Source organism: Ailuropoda melanoleuca, chromosome 6, assembly GCF_002007445.2.
Source record: "Ailuropoda melanoleuca isolate Jingjing chromosome 6, ASM200744v2, whole genome shotgun sequence".
In the NCBI taxonomy this organism is placed as follows: Eukaryota; Metazoa; Chordata; class Mammalia; order Carnivora; family Ursidae; genus Ailuropoda; species Ailuropoda melanoleuca.
Window position 1 is genome coordinate 65,185,834 of NC_048223.1, and position 14,908 is coordinate 65,200,741.

Sequence of the window (14,908 nt, forward strand, 5' to 3'; positions counted from 1 at the left end):
AGGCACATGTTCGTTCTACAAACGCCGACAGCCCGCGGTAGAGGTTGAAGGCCAGTGGCTCACAGAGATATTTGGTTTGACCTATACAATGTTATTGGGAAAAAATCAAGTTAATAGCCAACATTTTATTTTATTTTTTATTTTTTAAAAGACTTATTTATTTATTTGACGGAGAGAGAGCATGCGCGTATGTGCACAAACACGGGGAGTGGGGGAGGGAGAAGCAGGCTTCCTGCCGAGCAGGGATTTGCCCCATGTGGGACTCCATCCCAGGACCCTGGGATCATGACCTGAGCTGAAGGCAGACGCTTAACCAACTGAGCCACCAAGGTGCTCCAACTGCCAGCATTTAAAAAACTTAGAAGGGGGATATGCTTACCTGGTACCCAACACCCCTTGATGTCTTCTCCTGACTTTTATATTAATCCCAGGTTATGCTGTAGTAACAGATGACTGACAAACCTCAGCCGCTGACTAGAAAGGTTTATTTCTTGCTCACGTGGCTTGTCCACTGTGGGGTGACTCTGTCTCTGCTCCACATCACCTTCCCTCCAGCACCAGGTCAGGAAGCAGTCTCTCTGGGGAAGCATCCCTGGTATTGAAGTAGGAGGAAAGGGAGCATGAAGAGAAATGCACTAGCTCTTAGAGCTTCTGCTCTTCTTTCACTGGCCACAGCCAGTTGCCCAGTTAAGGCGATAGCACTGGGCTGGAGAGTAGTCACCTGCAGGAAGGGGCAGACAATAGCCTATGCATAACACAGTCTACCCACAGCATCTTCGCCTAATTTAGAGGACTTGCCTAAGTGCCCATAGATAATTTGAGAGTGTGGCCACTTTGGCCTATGGAACTTGAGTATTCGAAGTTTTATCATAGCCAGAAGCAGGACAGTTATTCTAAAGCTTGCCATGCTTCAGCTACCACCACTCCATCCACCCACCCATCATCTACCTTCCTACCCACATGGGTGGCCTCGACCATTCAAGGTTAAGGTTTCACAGGCCTTTTCTTAGATACCCGTTATTTACCTCTTCCTTTAGGTGCTACGCAAACATGTCACGCTGACCATGATACGGCGTCAGTGAGTTGAGCTGTGAGGCAGCTCTATTTCTGCTCTTGACTGTACCCAAGCCCTGACTTCCAGAGGGTGGGGTGTGCGCCCTCCTGGGCCGTGGGTGTGTACTGGAGCGGAGCTGGAGTGTGGCGAGACTTCAGCAGACAGAACTAGAAGATAATTAGACATGCAAAGCTGAGTATTTATTACAGGCTTTCCGTGTGCCTGGGCCTGCTCTTGGGACTGTGGAGAACACTGTCCTTGTTCCTGAAGAGCAAGACACGCAGAGAAACTGCCAAAGTAGGAGACTTGAGTGCTAAATCATGGGATACCCACTTAGTTCACCTGAGGTGCCAGCGTGGGTTGGCCTCAGCAGGGGAGGGTTTGTGAGGAGGTCTGAGCTAGGAAGAACTTCATATATGGAAGTGGAAAAACATCATGTATGAATTTAAAGTCTCAGCTGATTTCACCTAAATCCAGAGTCTTTGGAAGTGAGATGTGCTTGTATTCTCTTGTAGAGTTGACCAAATTACTTTGAGATATGTTTAAAGTTTTCTGTTAAGGGATGTCTGGGTGGCTCATTTGGTTAAGCATCTGCTTTTGGCTCAGGTCATGGTCCCACGGTCCTGGGGTCGAGCCCCAGGTCGGGCTCCCTGCTCAGCGGGGAGTCTGCTTCTCCCCTCTCCCTCTAGCCCTGCTCCTTCTGTCTCTCTCTCACTCAAATAAATAAATAAAATCTTTAAAAAAAATTAAAAAGTAATAAAGATTTCTGTTGAATTGCTTTTTTCATCAGCCCTTGAGTCTCCTTGGATTAGGACTAGCAGGCGTGATATGAGAGCGCCATGGCTCCGCTCAGAGGCCACAGGGCTGCTTCTCTCTGTCTGCCCGGTCTCCCTCATCCCCCAGCGTGCGCTCCCTCCAGTGTCCTGCACCAGTTTTGTTGCCACAGGTCATCACAGGGTTTTTTCCGAGGGGGCCTCAATTTCGATTGCACACGGAGGCTGTTGGTGTGCTCGTCACTTGGAAGGCGGGGGCAGGGAGCTGCGCGACCTGCACCCAGGGGAGCCCCTGCAAATCGGCCAGCGGGAATGCCTGTTCCAGAGTGAGAGGGCTAGTGGGGGGCGTGGGGAGCCACGTGACCCCTCTTTCTCTTCTCGGTTCCTCACGCCCTATTCCATCTCCCCGTTAGAACTGAGAGAGAGGATGAAAATGAGGTAGATGTTTGGTCTGCCAAAAACAAAGGAAGAATTTAAGCAGGATCACATCAATTTGCCGCCTTCTTCCACTGAGACCAAACTGAGACTAAATAGACAAGAATAAAGTCGATTGGGTTTAGAGGCAGTAGGACAAAGAAGGGCCATGGTGAGCATTCGTGAAACACACAATTGTCCAAAGGTGGCATGTGCAGTTTTGCTCTAGGCGGTTGTTAGAAGGAATTTCAGAAATAGCACTGTCACTTCCTCAGATATTAAAGAGAACTCACAATCCATTTTTCATTAAAAATCTCCTGATTTAAAAAAAAAAAGATTTTCTTTATTTTGAGAGAGTGGAAGTGCGTGAGTGGTGGCAGAGGCAGAGGGAGAGGCAGAGACGGAATCCCAAGCAGACTCCCTGCTGAGCGTGGAGCCTCACATGGGGCTGGATCCCATGGCCCTGAGATCATGACCTGAGCCAACATTGAGTCACTTAACCCACTGAGAGCCACCCAAGTGCTCCTAAAATCTCCTGATTTTTAAGAAATGCTTAAATGTGGCCATCTTTTTTCAAACTTCATGTGATCTAAACAAAATCTCTCTGCAGGCTGGATATGGTCCCAGGATTTCTAGGGTATAATTTTTGGACCTTCTGGTTCTTTACCAACTCAGCAAACACAACAGCAGTGGGGTGGGAATCTTGAGGTAGCAAGACTTTTTAAAAAATCTGACTATCACGCCTGAAAGAGAGGAGACCAAGCCACCTTTCACAGAGATGAGGGCTCATGATGGGTTCGCCACACCCTTGCCAGGTTTTTCAGTGGCCTGTTTGTGATAAGGACAAGGACGACAGCTATGGCCTGAGAAAGATGGCCGGCTCAGCAGTGTGACTGGTGTGCTGTTTGCGCAAGAGGCACTGGTTTACTCAGATCTAATTCTTTAAGACTTTGTGGCTAAGGAGGGCATGGTGCACCTGGAAGGAGCAGATTAGTCCTTGGTGAATGAAATCATTAGAATCAAAAGCTGTGCTTTCCTTTGATTTCCAGCTTGGTTGAACCTGTATAGAAAATAGCGCACAAGATGGTGCACGGCGTAACCTTTCCTGTTTACTGTTCTGTGACCTCTGGTGTGTTATGGATTCCTTCATTCAAGCACTCGACAAATATGTGCCCCTACCTACGAGGTGTCAAGCAGTATTCCAGGTGCTGTGGATACAGCAGAGAAAACTGGGATCCTGCCCTCAGGAAGTGCACACCTAGCATGAGGACCCGGTGGTGGGCCTCACAGGCTGGGACTTTTAAAAATCCAGTAAATCACTGTTCCTTCCCAGATCCCAGAGTTATGCCCTTGCTTGACTTAGGTGTCAGAAGAGAAGTGGCAACTGAGAATGTCAGGGAAAGGAGGCAGAGAGAGCACCTATTTTCTGGGATAGCAACAAGAAGTTCTGAGGTGGTCTTGGACTGAAAGTCCTGGCAGGGGGGCGCCTGGGTGGCTCAGTCGATTAAGCATCTGCCTTTGGCTCAGGCCATGATCCCCGGGTCCTGGGAGCAAGCCCCATGTCAGGCTCTCCTCACTCTCCTTCTGCCCCTTCCCCCTGCTCATGTGCGCTCTCTCTCTCCAACAGATAAAAAAAACTTGAAAAAGTCCTGGCAGATTTTGCTTCCTGGATGCCTCTTGTAGCCTAATGGTTCCCACCGCCTTTAGAATCCTCTGAGCACGTCGCTATCTTACTTTGGGACGACTTTGGAATTGATGAGGACACCCTGGGTGTCCTGTTGAAAACGCAACCCTTGGGGTATTAAGAATTAACTCAGGAAGGCCCGGGGGATAAAGAACACAATTTCTTCACTGCAGGTCCACCTAGCCGTACATGCTCCCAGCCACCGAGTGCAGCAGATACAGGGGAAAAGCTCACCGAGCCCTATTTTGAACTGTCTGCATTTAATCCTATTAAAGAAGTAAAGGCTATTGGACTGATCACTAAGGACGCTCCCTCGGAGGCTGTTCCATTTTTTATTTGGCATTGGCACGTTGCCAGCCAAGTCACCACGGAAGTCAGTTACACCATTGCTTCTGATCTCCATTTCTGATAGAAGTCTTGTGAAGTTTGACGCATAGCTCGATGTCAAAAATACTTGCTTATGGACTGTTTGGGCATGACTTCATGAAAGGGAAGTGGTGCCATATGACAAGGGAATTATACACCTTTTAATACGTGAAGGTCTCCTTAACAAAACCAAAATACTAAGACGTATCCAGATGGGAAGTGAGCTTTTGGATTCTGGTTTCTTCAGAGACTCAAGGAATGAGTTGTTATTCCTGTGATTTCTATTTCTGGGCTTACCACATATCCCAGCTGCACAGCCAAATGTGACCTGATGCTCATAATAATAAAGGAAACAATTTTTTATTTGCCCTGGAGAAACACATATGCTTATGTGTTCGGTGAAGTGGATCCCTCTTAGAAATGGTGACATGACCGTGCACAGTATATGGCCATAACTTGGCAATACAATAGTGATAATACAGTTCAATTTAACAAACTGAGGACTTTGCTAAGAATAGAAAATGAGACACAGCAAATATCAGAAATCTATCAATCAGTTGTTTTTTTAAACAGCAATGTCAATCAAGGAAAAGCTCAAATGCATTTTTATAAGCCAGCAGGCCAAAGACTATCAGGAATATATAATGTATGCCCCCATTCAATCTATACACACATATATATATATACATACACACATATAAATGGAAATGAAATCTTTATTTTCCTATTTTGGGTACTTCTGAGTAAATTTATGAGCTTTTTCTTGAACTGCAGTCAAATTTTTAGCTATATAAACATAATATAACAATTATTTAATACTCAGATAAGTGTACTTCATTGAGTTTGCAATTCAGGATAAATACCTGTCAAGGACTGGGAGTCAGAAATCTGTAACTCTTAGATGGGTAGTTAGAATATCTGAATTCTGATCTCAGTTTTACAAAGAGAAGCTTCTGGGGACTTTTTTTAAAATTTTTTTTAGCCTTTCAGGGGTCTGAGTTTGCTCATCATAAGATGATTTTGGTGTAGGCGTAGAGGCACTTTCCATTGGTTTGGGGTGTCATGCAAATGTGGTCTAGCCCCATTATTCATGCAGAGTAGACTCTCTGTACATGTGTTCTGCATTGATACGAAATCCTTTTTGGGAACAACTCATCTGATTCAGCATTTTTTAAAAGTAAACTCTACTCCCAATGTGGGGCTCGAACTCCCCACCCCGAGATCAACAGTCACATGCTCCACTGATTGAGCCAGCGAGGCATCTCATCGGCAATCATCTTTAATGGACAGAACTATGGGATGCTGTCAAATGGCCCCAAACAGCCATGTAATATTGGTATGGGGCCAACTACTACCAAAGACATTACCTACCTCATAAGTGGTTATGAGGACTGAGTTGCTCAATGCAATGCACTTACTTACACAGCCAAGCATGTAGCCAGGGTTCCAATTTTAGCAACGAGAATTGCTAGTATCCCCACCACTATGGGCCAGCCTCTGGGCTAGAAGGCAAATTAAAACAGTCACAGTCTCTACCCCTGTTGAATTTGTCATGTAGGGTCTGATTGCTAATTCTAGTGCCTACCAGGCCTGTCAGGGTGCGGCTGGCCTCCGTGTTGCCTGGACCCCATACACCTGGTTGGAGGGCAGGGAGCACATGGCTCCAGCAGGTCATTGCCAGCTGGAAACGAGGGCTGTTGTTGCCAAATCTTGCATTTTAGGGGAAGTTAGGGATCTGGGTTATCGTGTGAAATCTCCCAACTTATCAGCACTGATGAAGAATGCCAATGGCAAACAAAAACAGAGTGCATTAGGGGCTAAAAGCAGCCACATGCTGGACGCTTGCTGGAAGGGTCCGTGTATGACTTCCGAACATGTGGTTGCAACAGCCCCCGTTCCCCCTTTTCTGGGGACAGCACAAACCAGATGAGGGCAATATCAGTCGTCAGTTAATCTTTAATTCTTGGCTCCTCCACGAAATGCACAGAATTTTCATTAAGCTGGGAGGCTGCAGGGCAGAACTGAACATTAGGGGCTCTAGTGACCCCAGAGGCCGAGCCTGGAACAGGACTGGGGAGGGGGCGGGGGAGGCCAGACGCCCAGAGTCAAACGGTTTACCTTCTACCTTTTGCCAGAAAACACAAGGACACTATAGAGCACAGATGGGTGAAGAGTTTAACACAATTTATTTTATGCTTAAATAATCGACTAGGTCATCCAGTGTATGGTTTTTCATACATATGTCATTAGAGCTATGTGTCAATGAATGCTGATTTTATATGAATATAATCAACAAATTAAAGGATTTCACCAAAACCCAAATAAAACTGCCCTTTAAAACACAGCAGCCTTATTACCCTAATATGACACTGCTAGAATGGTTACAAACGATTGGCTTATTCAAAGGTGTCTACATCTTATAGCCAGTACACGATACAGGAGTCATTGTACAGCGTGCTGCCATTCTACTAGCTAAGAATTTCGGTTCAGTCCATTTTAAATACCCCTGACTGGGGCCTCTTACGAGCACCATCCACCTCTAAAGCGGCAAGCATTACCCCCTTTGAAGCACTAACAGCACCCCCCTCCCCCTAAAGCAACTACCGTATAGGTTTTTTTTTTTTTCCATTTTTAGGTCATTTCATTGAAAAATTGGCAATAGCAACAAATATTAGATGAAGGGCTTTGTGTTTACAGATAAAATCTTCTGTGTTGCAGTATACTGTAGTGTTTGCAAAATTGGAAAAGATTTAATCAAAATAAGGTGATACACATGCATCAAAATATTAGTATTCTGAAGAAAAAATTTTTTCACAGAACTACAGAATTCCTCATTTGGGGAATTATTTAAATTTGCAGCAGATTTTAAAGATTTGTTGTTGTTGTTTTTTTTTAAAATCAAGCTAGCAGTTTTGCATATACAAACATTATAATTGCTAATATACAAGAATCAGTGAAGATCCCCCCCACCCAGAACCCCTCCCCCTCTTCTAGGCTGGTCACTTGAGACCCCTAGTATGTTAAATGCATTTGCAATATTCTGTTTGTGTTCTAAGAGGCAGTGCCTTATCAACATTTATTCTATTTTTCTGTTAGAATTTATACAGTGTTATTATTTACAGCAAAACTATAGATGTTTTAAAAAAGAAACAAATAGTGTTTATACCCTGACAGTTTGGGTCCAAGAAAAATAAGGCGAGCTGTTGTGGAGTTAGTAATTTTAGTGTTTCTCTGTGATTTCATCGTCCCATCTTCTGTCTCTTCTGGTGGCAGGAATTTCTTCCTTTTGTAAATGACACCAAATTACTTAAGATAAACTGTTAACAGCCTGGCTTCTTGTATATACACTGCATTGCTAATTGCACACGCGCCAATCCTGGGAATGAAAATGAATTTCCATGCTCTGTAAATTGGCTCATGCTAAATTAAAATGCGGGTAGTTTTCTTTTTTTTTTCTTTTTGCATAAAAAAAAATCATGCCATTAATGTGTGGAAGCAGCAAACACACACACCCTTCTCCGTGAATTTTTACTTCCTGCTGACATATCTTCCATGAATTTCTCAATACTGGCAGTAAAAACACATGATCCTGTGGAAAGAGAGACAATAGGTAGTGAGTTTAGCTTGCTTGCTTGCTTTCCTATTATTATTATTACGATTTTTTAAGAATTTGCCTAAGCCTTCCTTGCCATTCAACAGAAAAGCCTAAGAGAACAGGGTGTCTACTTTCTAATGGGGGGGGCAGCCTCACAGGATACTTCTGACCAATGCAATCTGCCAGGACAAAGCCCCGAGGTGTACCCGAGAACCCTTTGAAGGCAGTGACTTTTTCTAGGTAACCCTATGCTCTCCACAGCACACTGCTTGCTGTACTTGGGGTTTTCAGACTGAGTTAGAAAAGACCCTCTTCTAGGGTTCCATCTCCGATCAGGTCACTCAGGTACTTGGGAAAGCCATGTCCAGTCCCTTGGGCCTCATCTTATCTATAAAATGAGAAGGCTGACAGAGGTGCTTTCTGGGATTTCGATCAACATCAACATACCAGGGGTTTGGGGTTCTCATGGGCATAAAGAGCCAGGGATATGGAGTCAGGATAGAGCATTTCAGTAATGTCCGTATGTTTTATAATAAGTACTCGCAGCTCATCTTTCAAATACCCTGAAATTGCTTTTCCATGTGCAAATTAAAATTAAACACTGTCTTCCACCGCTGCAAAGAACACTTCCCTCCTCCTGCCCCGCATCCGTCACGACAAGATCCGCTCATTATATCTGAGCTTCTTTATGGGAGCTGAGAACATCCTGTCTTACTGGATAATAACAGCATAAAGTATCGGTGTTTTAGAACCAGTCAAGACAGTCCAAATAAATCAACAATTTTTGCTATGAACTCTTTCTTCATAAAACAAAGATCTCCTACGTATACTCCGTCCTCCTCTTTCAGTGTGAAAAGGTGACACGCTTGACTGCCGGGCTGAGAACAAGTCCAAGCCCCTACAGAGAACCTGAGTAAAGCAAGAACAGTTTTGGAAACAACCAGGTATCGGGGCATCTTCAGAACTGTGTCTTCTGTGGGGGCCCGTGTGTCCTCAGTGACCTTGAGGTTGTTTACTTACCCCAGACAAGTTTCCTTCTCTTTCAGATGGATCACCCAGGACACCCTTGGCTTAGGTCAGTGTGTCAGTACAGCACTTCCTCTGTCTGCTCTACTAGGTTCTTGCTTCCTTTTTTGTATGAAAACTGCTACTAACCTCCATGCCCCAGGTCACTAATGCTTGGAGCGAAGAACATCAGTGTCAATTCCTTCTGGGGTGATTTCAATATTGCCCCACCACCACCCCACCCATGACTCTGCAGAGGTTGTAGAGAAGGAAAGTGACTCATCTGGGCAGGCCATGTCCCAGAAAGTGGGCAAATTCGAGTAAAATCTGGATTTTCTCCCCTCTGTTATTACCACTTACTCCTTATCTTCTGGGCACCAGCATTCTTAGATGGCCCTATGATAATGTGACCCCCGTGTTCTCCCTCCATCTTCCTAGGGAGGAGCCTCAGCAACTTCCTCTAGTTGGAGCCCCCCCCAGCTTTGTGCAGCTTAATTGATATATAATTTACATGCCATATCTATTGTAAATACAGTCTGATAATTTTGGGGAAATTTATATAGATATGCAATCATCACTACAACCCAGCTGAACTTTGTTTTGCATCCTGTCTTCCAAAAGCCAATCTAGTTTCCCAGGTTAAGCTTGCAATAAGAAGCAAGGTCTTTCTCTTATCAACTCAATGAAAGCAAATTTTATCTTTCATAGAAATACTGGATACATTTCTACAGTTTTTTAAAATGCTATTCATTATGCCCATTTATATTCAGGTAGGATATGGGTGATAGTTTAAAAAAAAAAAAAAGACTGGGAGTGAGTTCCCTTTGTAAATCGCTCTTGTTCTTGGTCATGCAGTTAGAACGTGGAAGGTCATTCATTGGACAAAAGACTTTATACCAAGTACAGCATTCTACAGAAAGAATGAGGGCCTTGGCCGAGGGACTGTATGCCTATTATAAAATATTGACATCGTACAAACTGTGATGAGAGCGCCATCTGATGGAAAAGTGTGAGGGCAGGAGCCATCGAGATGACATTTCAGAAATAGATTTGAGTCCTTTTCCCTTTTTGGGTTTAGGTACTACATCTGAGATAGAAGCCTCTGCATTTAGGAATCTGTCTTTGGGTTTTGCATGGTTTTCAAACCCAAAGATAGTAGACATCAACTCAGAAAAAAAAATATTCCTTTTAGTCATTTCACTATCATTTTTTTTTAAGAAACGTTTTTCATGTATAGAAAAACAGTTATTCAGTGGATTTTGTGGCAGTTTATATTTTACAGATGAATGCTGTGGTTTCCATATCCATTTTCAGGTCAGGGGTATCCTTGAGCTTAGAAACACCATTTCCCTTATAGGTCCACATGCAGTGGTTTTTGGCCCCTAGTTCCCAGCGTAAAAACAAAAATCACCCATCTTTAGCTTGGTATATGAAGGTCTCTGCAGTTCAGCCCAATCAGGCTCAATGCCTGTGACTCTTCAATGAAAAGCTTTGTTTCACAATTTCCAGTGGTTCTAGAACTTGGGTGCATATTAGAATGATCTGGGGAGGCTTAAAAAAACCCGCCCGAAACGCAGTAGCCAGGCCACATCCCATGCCAATTTATTTGGAATTTCTTGAGGTGGAACCCAACCTCAAAAAACAATGAAAAAACTCTCTAGATTATTTGAATGTTCAACCAAGTTTAAGAGCCAGTGATATATATTCTAGAACACTGCTTCTCAAAGTTTGATGTCCTCATGTGTCATCCAAGGGAATCTTCAAATGTGGGTTCTGATTCAGGAGGTCAGAGTAAACCCAGAGATGCTGCATTTCTAACGAGACTCCCAGGTGATGTCGAGACTTCACAGACCACACTAGGAGACGCTAGACTGTGTGCCCGTCATCCACACAGTGGTTTCCAACTTCCTTTCCTCTGCTGATGATTTTGTATCCACCTATACTTCTCTTCCCGAATCTTCACTTATATCTAACTCCTCTCTATCCTTCAAGTTTGTGTTAAAGGTCATGTCCATGAAAGTGCAGACTGTGCTTTCCTAAGGAGATCTGTCCTGGCAGGGTAACTCTTACTCCTCTTGAAAGACTTCACTTAATAACAGCTTTAGGAAAGAAAGCCTTTTCTGAAACGCCCTCCTTAGAGCCAACTGGTAACACAGATTTGTTACTCTATTCCTTTCTCTTCCTACCCAACTCTCTTCCCTTCCCTTCTCTTTCTCTCTCATTACAGAAGTCATGGGGCTAAGAACATTTTTTCCTAGGCATTAATTCTGTTTACTTCATGTAATCATGATAAACTACAGTGCTATTGAAAAATAATTCCAAGTTCATGTAGATTTGTCCAACTACTACCAATAAGTAGGGCTTTTCTTGAGTTTGTTTTTTTCTAGTGATTTGTGATTTTTAAAATAGGGCCAGTGGAAAAAAAAATACAAGGAAAACATTGATCTATATTTCGGTAGTAAAAAACATACAGCAGTAATAAAATTGTACAGCTATTATTATTAAATGTTGTATGTCAGGCATTGCTGCAATGTGGCTTTAGCTAATTTAATATTAATAACAATAAGGTACTATTATATCTTCCATTTTACAGATAAGGAAATAGAGCTCAGAGCTATAAACAAACATGAGTTTGCATGCTTAGCACATAGTAGAGCCAGAAACAGGAGTCAAGCCACCTGACTCTAGAGCCCTTGCTCTTTACCTCAAAGCCAAGGCTTTTGGTTAATTAGGGATTTTTTTTTAAAGGGTAAGAAAAATAAAAACAAACAAAACTACATAAAAACATATCTACTCCAAATAAATTCAGGGAAAAGTTTTAGGAGTAAGAAATTCAGGTTGCACCTCGCAACTGCTGGGTTAAAACCCAGACCTGTCATTAACGGTGACCACCGGGGTTTTGCTGTCTGTCTCGACTCTGTCTTGATTCATTTGTTAGTAAAGGGGAATGAGAATGCCTGTCTTAGTAATTTCCCCTGGAATCTCTCTGCATGTGATGTTGGTTTACGCTTCAGAATACTTTCGGTTATCCCTTGTTTCTCAGAGAATTTGAGTGACACTGCTGTTCCAACTTCCCCCACTATGCCCTCCCGGCACCCTGCAGGTCTCCATCCACCTGCCCCTGATTCAGGCGCGTCAAGGTGCTCTTCCGGGCTGTCTTAAAACTACGAATAGCTGAACTTACCCAGTGCTTACTATGGGCTTGCCTGCCACTGTTTAAAGTGATTAATTTTATTAACTCAGTTGATTCTCCCAACAACTCCGAGAGGTACGCTGTTCGTATCCCAGGAGAGATGAGGAAATTCAGGCGCAGAACCTGGCTGCGTTCACACAGCTGGTAAGCTCCCTGGCATTTCCATCCACTCAGGCCACTTCTCACCCAAATACTAACAACGACCGCACTATGATCTCTAACCCAGAGTTCTCTCCCTAATCTTCGACGAATGTCAAGGACCCTGCATGCTGACCACCTACAAAGCTACTTCAGGCTACGTCGACCCCTGATTTTGTTTTCATGGTCTTACGTTCTATGATTTTGTTAAATGATTACCTACATACAAGCAACCCCGATGTCTTCCACTCTCACCCTTCCCTCCCAACACAGAACTAATCTGGTTCCTCAAATCTGTTCTCTCCTTTTCATTTTCTCTGCCCCAGTTCAGGCCCTCATCTGTGTCTCAGAACCGAGGCCCTTGTGTTCAAACTCTCCTCTCCCTCTACTACTGCTAGGGTTACCTAAATCTTATCTGATCATATTACTGTCCTACACAAAGCTTCCAGTGGTACCCACCGTATCCCGGATAAGGGCCAAACTCCTGAGCCAAGCTCATATGATCGTCCATACTGCCCTGCCTCAAGGCAGTTCCTTCTTCAAAAACTAGTCAAATATGCTCTTCCAAGAAACTGTAAAAGATCTCTGTTGGAGGTAATTCTATCTTCCAGTGGATGCCCTGAGCATTCTGTTTATATCTTTTATTACATTTATGTATTTTGATTTGTGTGACTTAGGATCACGTGTGCCCCCTGCTTAGACTGTACCGTTACAACGGGCAGGAGTTCTCTCAGATAATAATGTCAAACTGGAGTGTCCTCCAGCGTTGTACCCTCCCTACCACTTACACAGTGCGTCACAAACCTTTGCACATTGTAGCTAAGGAGTAAAGGAGCTCTAAATGCACACCGCCACCTACTTATATAAGCTTGTCAGCTAATCTACATTAAGGAATGCTTCTCTCATCCACTGCCATGAAGCTCATGGACTGAGATATCCTGAGGTAAAACCAAACAAGTATGCTGGAAGGCTGAGGCTGAATATGCAGGCGATCCGAGATGAGAGGATAGAGAATAGCTTGGAGATTTCTACAAAGGAAGAGGTCAGAGGCAACCTTCTAAGCTCTATTCCTCTGCAAAATCCTGTTCCTTGGGACTCAATCCTGAGTTCCTTCTTTGCTCACTTTGTCCATCTCCCTAGATGATCACACCTGTTCTCTGGTACTCAGCGCTTACCTCTCACATTGTTATAGGTGCGGCCCCAACCTTTCTGCAGAGCTCCAGACTTGCGTGTCTAACACGGTACTTGGATGGCTCATAAGCGCCCTCAAACCCAAGGCCCGGCCTGAATGCTAGATACTCATTTCAGAACCCATTCTGCTTCTGTTCCTTTCTCTACTGACGAGTTGTGTAAGCCAGAAACCTGGGAGTCATTCTTCACTCAACCCTTCTTCTCATCCTCCTGTCAAGCTAATCCTCCTGTTGACTTTCCTAAAACCACTTCCCAGGTCCTAGCCCTGCCATCATTATGGCTGAGGGGGACTGCTCAGTTAGCTGACCAGTCACCTTTGCTTTATTCTTGTTTCCCCTCCAACCCATTCTCCACATTGCCTATGTGCTTATAAAAACAGTCGGGTCAGACTCTTGATTAAAATCCTCCAGGTGCTTCAGACTCTTTTAGAATGAAATCAAAGCCTGTTCTCTGGCCTGTGACGATGCATCCCTCACTCATGTCATCATGTGCCTGCCCCAGCCACCACCAGCTCACCAGGCTCTGGGGTGCGTATCCTCTTTAGTTTCCTCAACTATGCTAGGCCTTTCCTCCCTCGAGGGCCCTGCACATGTTGGATCCTTCGCTTGGATCCTCTTCCCCATTCTTTTCATGGTTGGTGCCACCTATGAGGTCTCAGTTTAAATGTCATGACTTTTTTTTTTTAAGATTTTATTTTTAAGTAATCTCTACACCCAACATGGGGCTTGAACTTACAACCCTGAGTTCAAGACTCATGTGCTCCAAGGAGAGGGCCAGCCAGATGCCCCTAAATGTCATGATTTCTGAGCAACCTTCCCCAGCCGCCGCAGGTCTAAATATGTTTCTGCATTATTTTTTTATTGGATCTTGGATTTTGTATTTTCAGCCCTTAAACATCTGTCCCATCTCATTCCCCCTTGCAGGCTGAGACATTAGGAAGGGCAGGGACTGTGGAAGTTTTCTTCACCATTGTACATTTCCCTTTCCACTTTCAGCCAGGTGGAAGCTCAAATATTTTTTGAAGGAATGAAAAAAGTGAGTCAACTTTCTGGCTCAGGAGAAATGCTGCCCCTGGCAAGCATGGGCACTGCTGTCATGCTTGGCTGCCATATGGCTGCGAGATCCTGAGCATTTCCCCCAAAAGAGGTTTGGGATACAGCTGTTCCACAGTCCTTTATGGTTTATATCTGGGGACCTTCCCTTGCTGCAACCTCACTAATCAGCCCTCTGATGGTATTTATGAAGTAAACATTTGGGAATTATGGCTGCCTTAAAAATGAAGTTCTGCTTTATTTAAAAAAAAAACACGAAAATCTGAGTATTTTCAACATGTCAAATACAAAGACATTTAGTACAGGTTGCCTATGGACATCTATTTGATTCAGATTTGCTTTCAGGTCTTTAATCATCATCAAATACTATTTAACTATGTATATGAGTAATAGTTAAGAACTTAGGTTCTGGGTAAGTTGAAATTTCATTCTTGTGTTCATCA

The 14,908-nt window shown here is 43.9% G+C and overlaps 1 protein-coding gene across 21 annotated transcripts in view; it reads right to left on the reverse strand.

Annotated features, from left to right (window-relative positions):
- Positions 1 to 6,458: 6,458 nt before the first annotated feature.
- The window catches only part of ANK3 (ankyrin 3), a 657,955-nt gene continuing 649,505 nt past the window's right edge, over positions 6,459 to 14,908 (reverse strand). For all 21 annotated transcript variants that reach the window (XM_034662548.1, XM_034662550.1, XM_034662547.1 and 18 more), the window contains one exon: positions 6,459 to 7,880. The gene's annotated coding sequence lies outside the window, so the exon portion shown is untranslated. The remainder of the gene's footprint in view (positions 7,881 to 14,908) is intronic.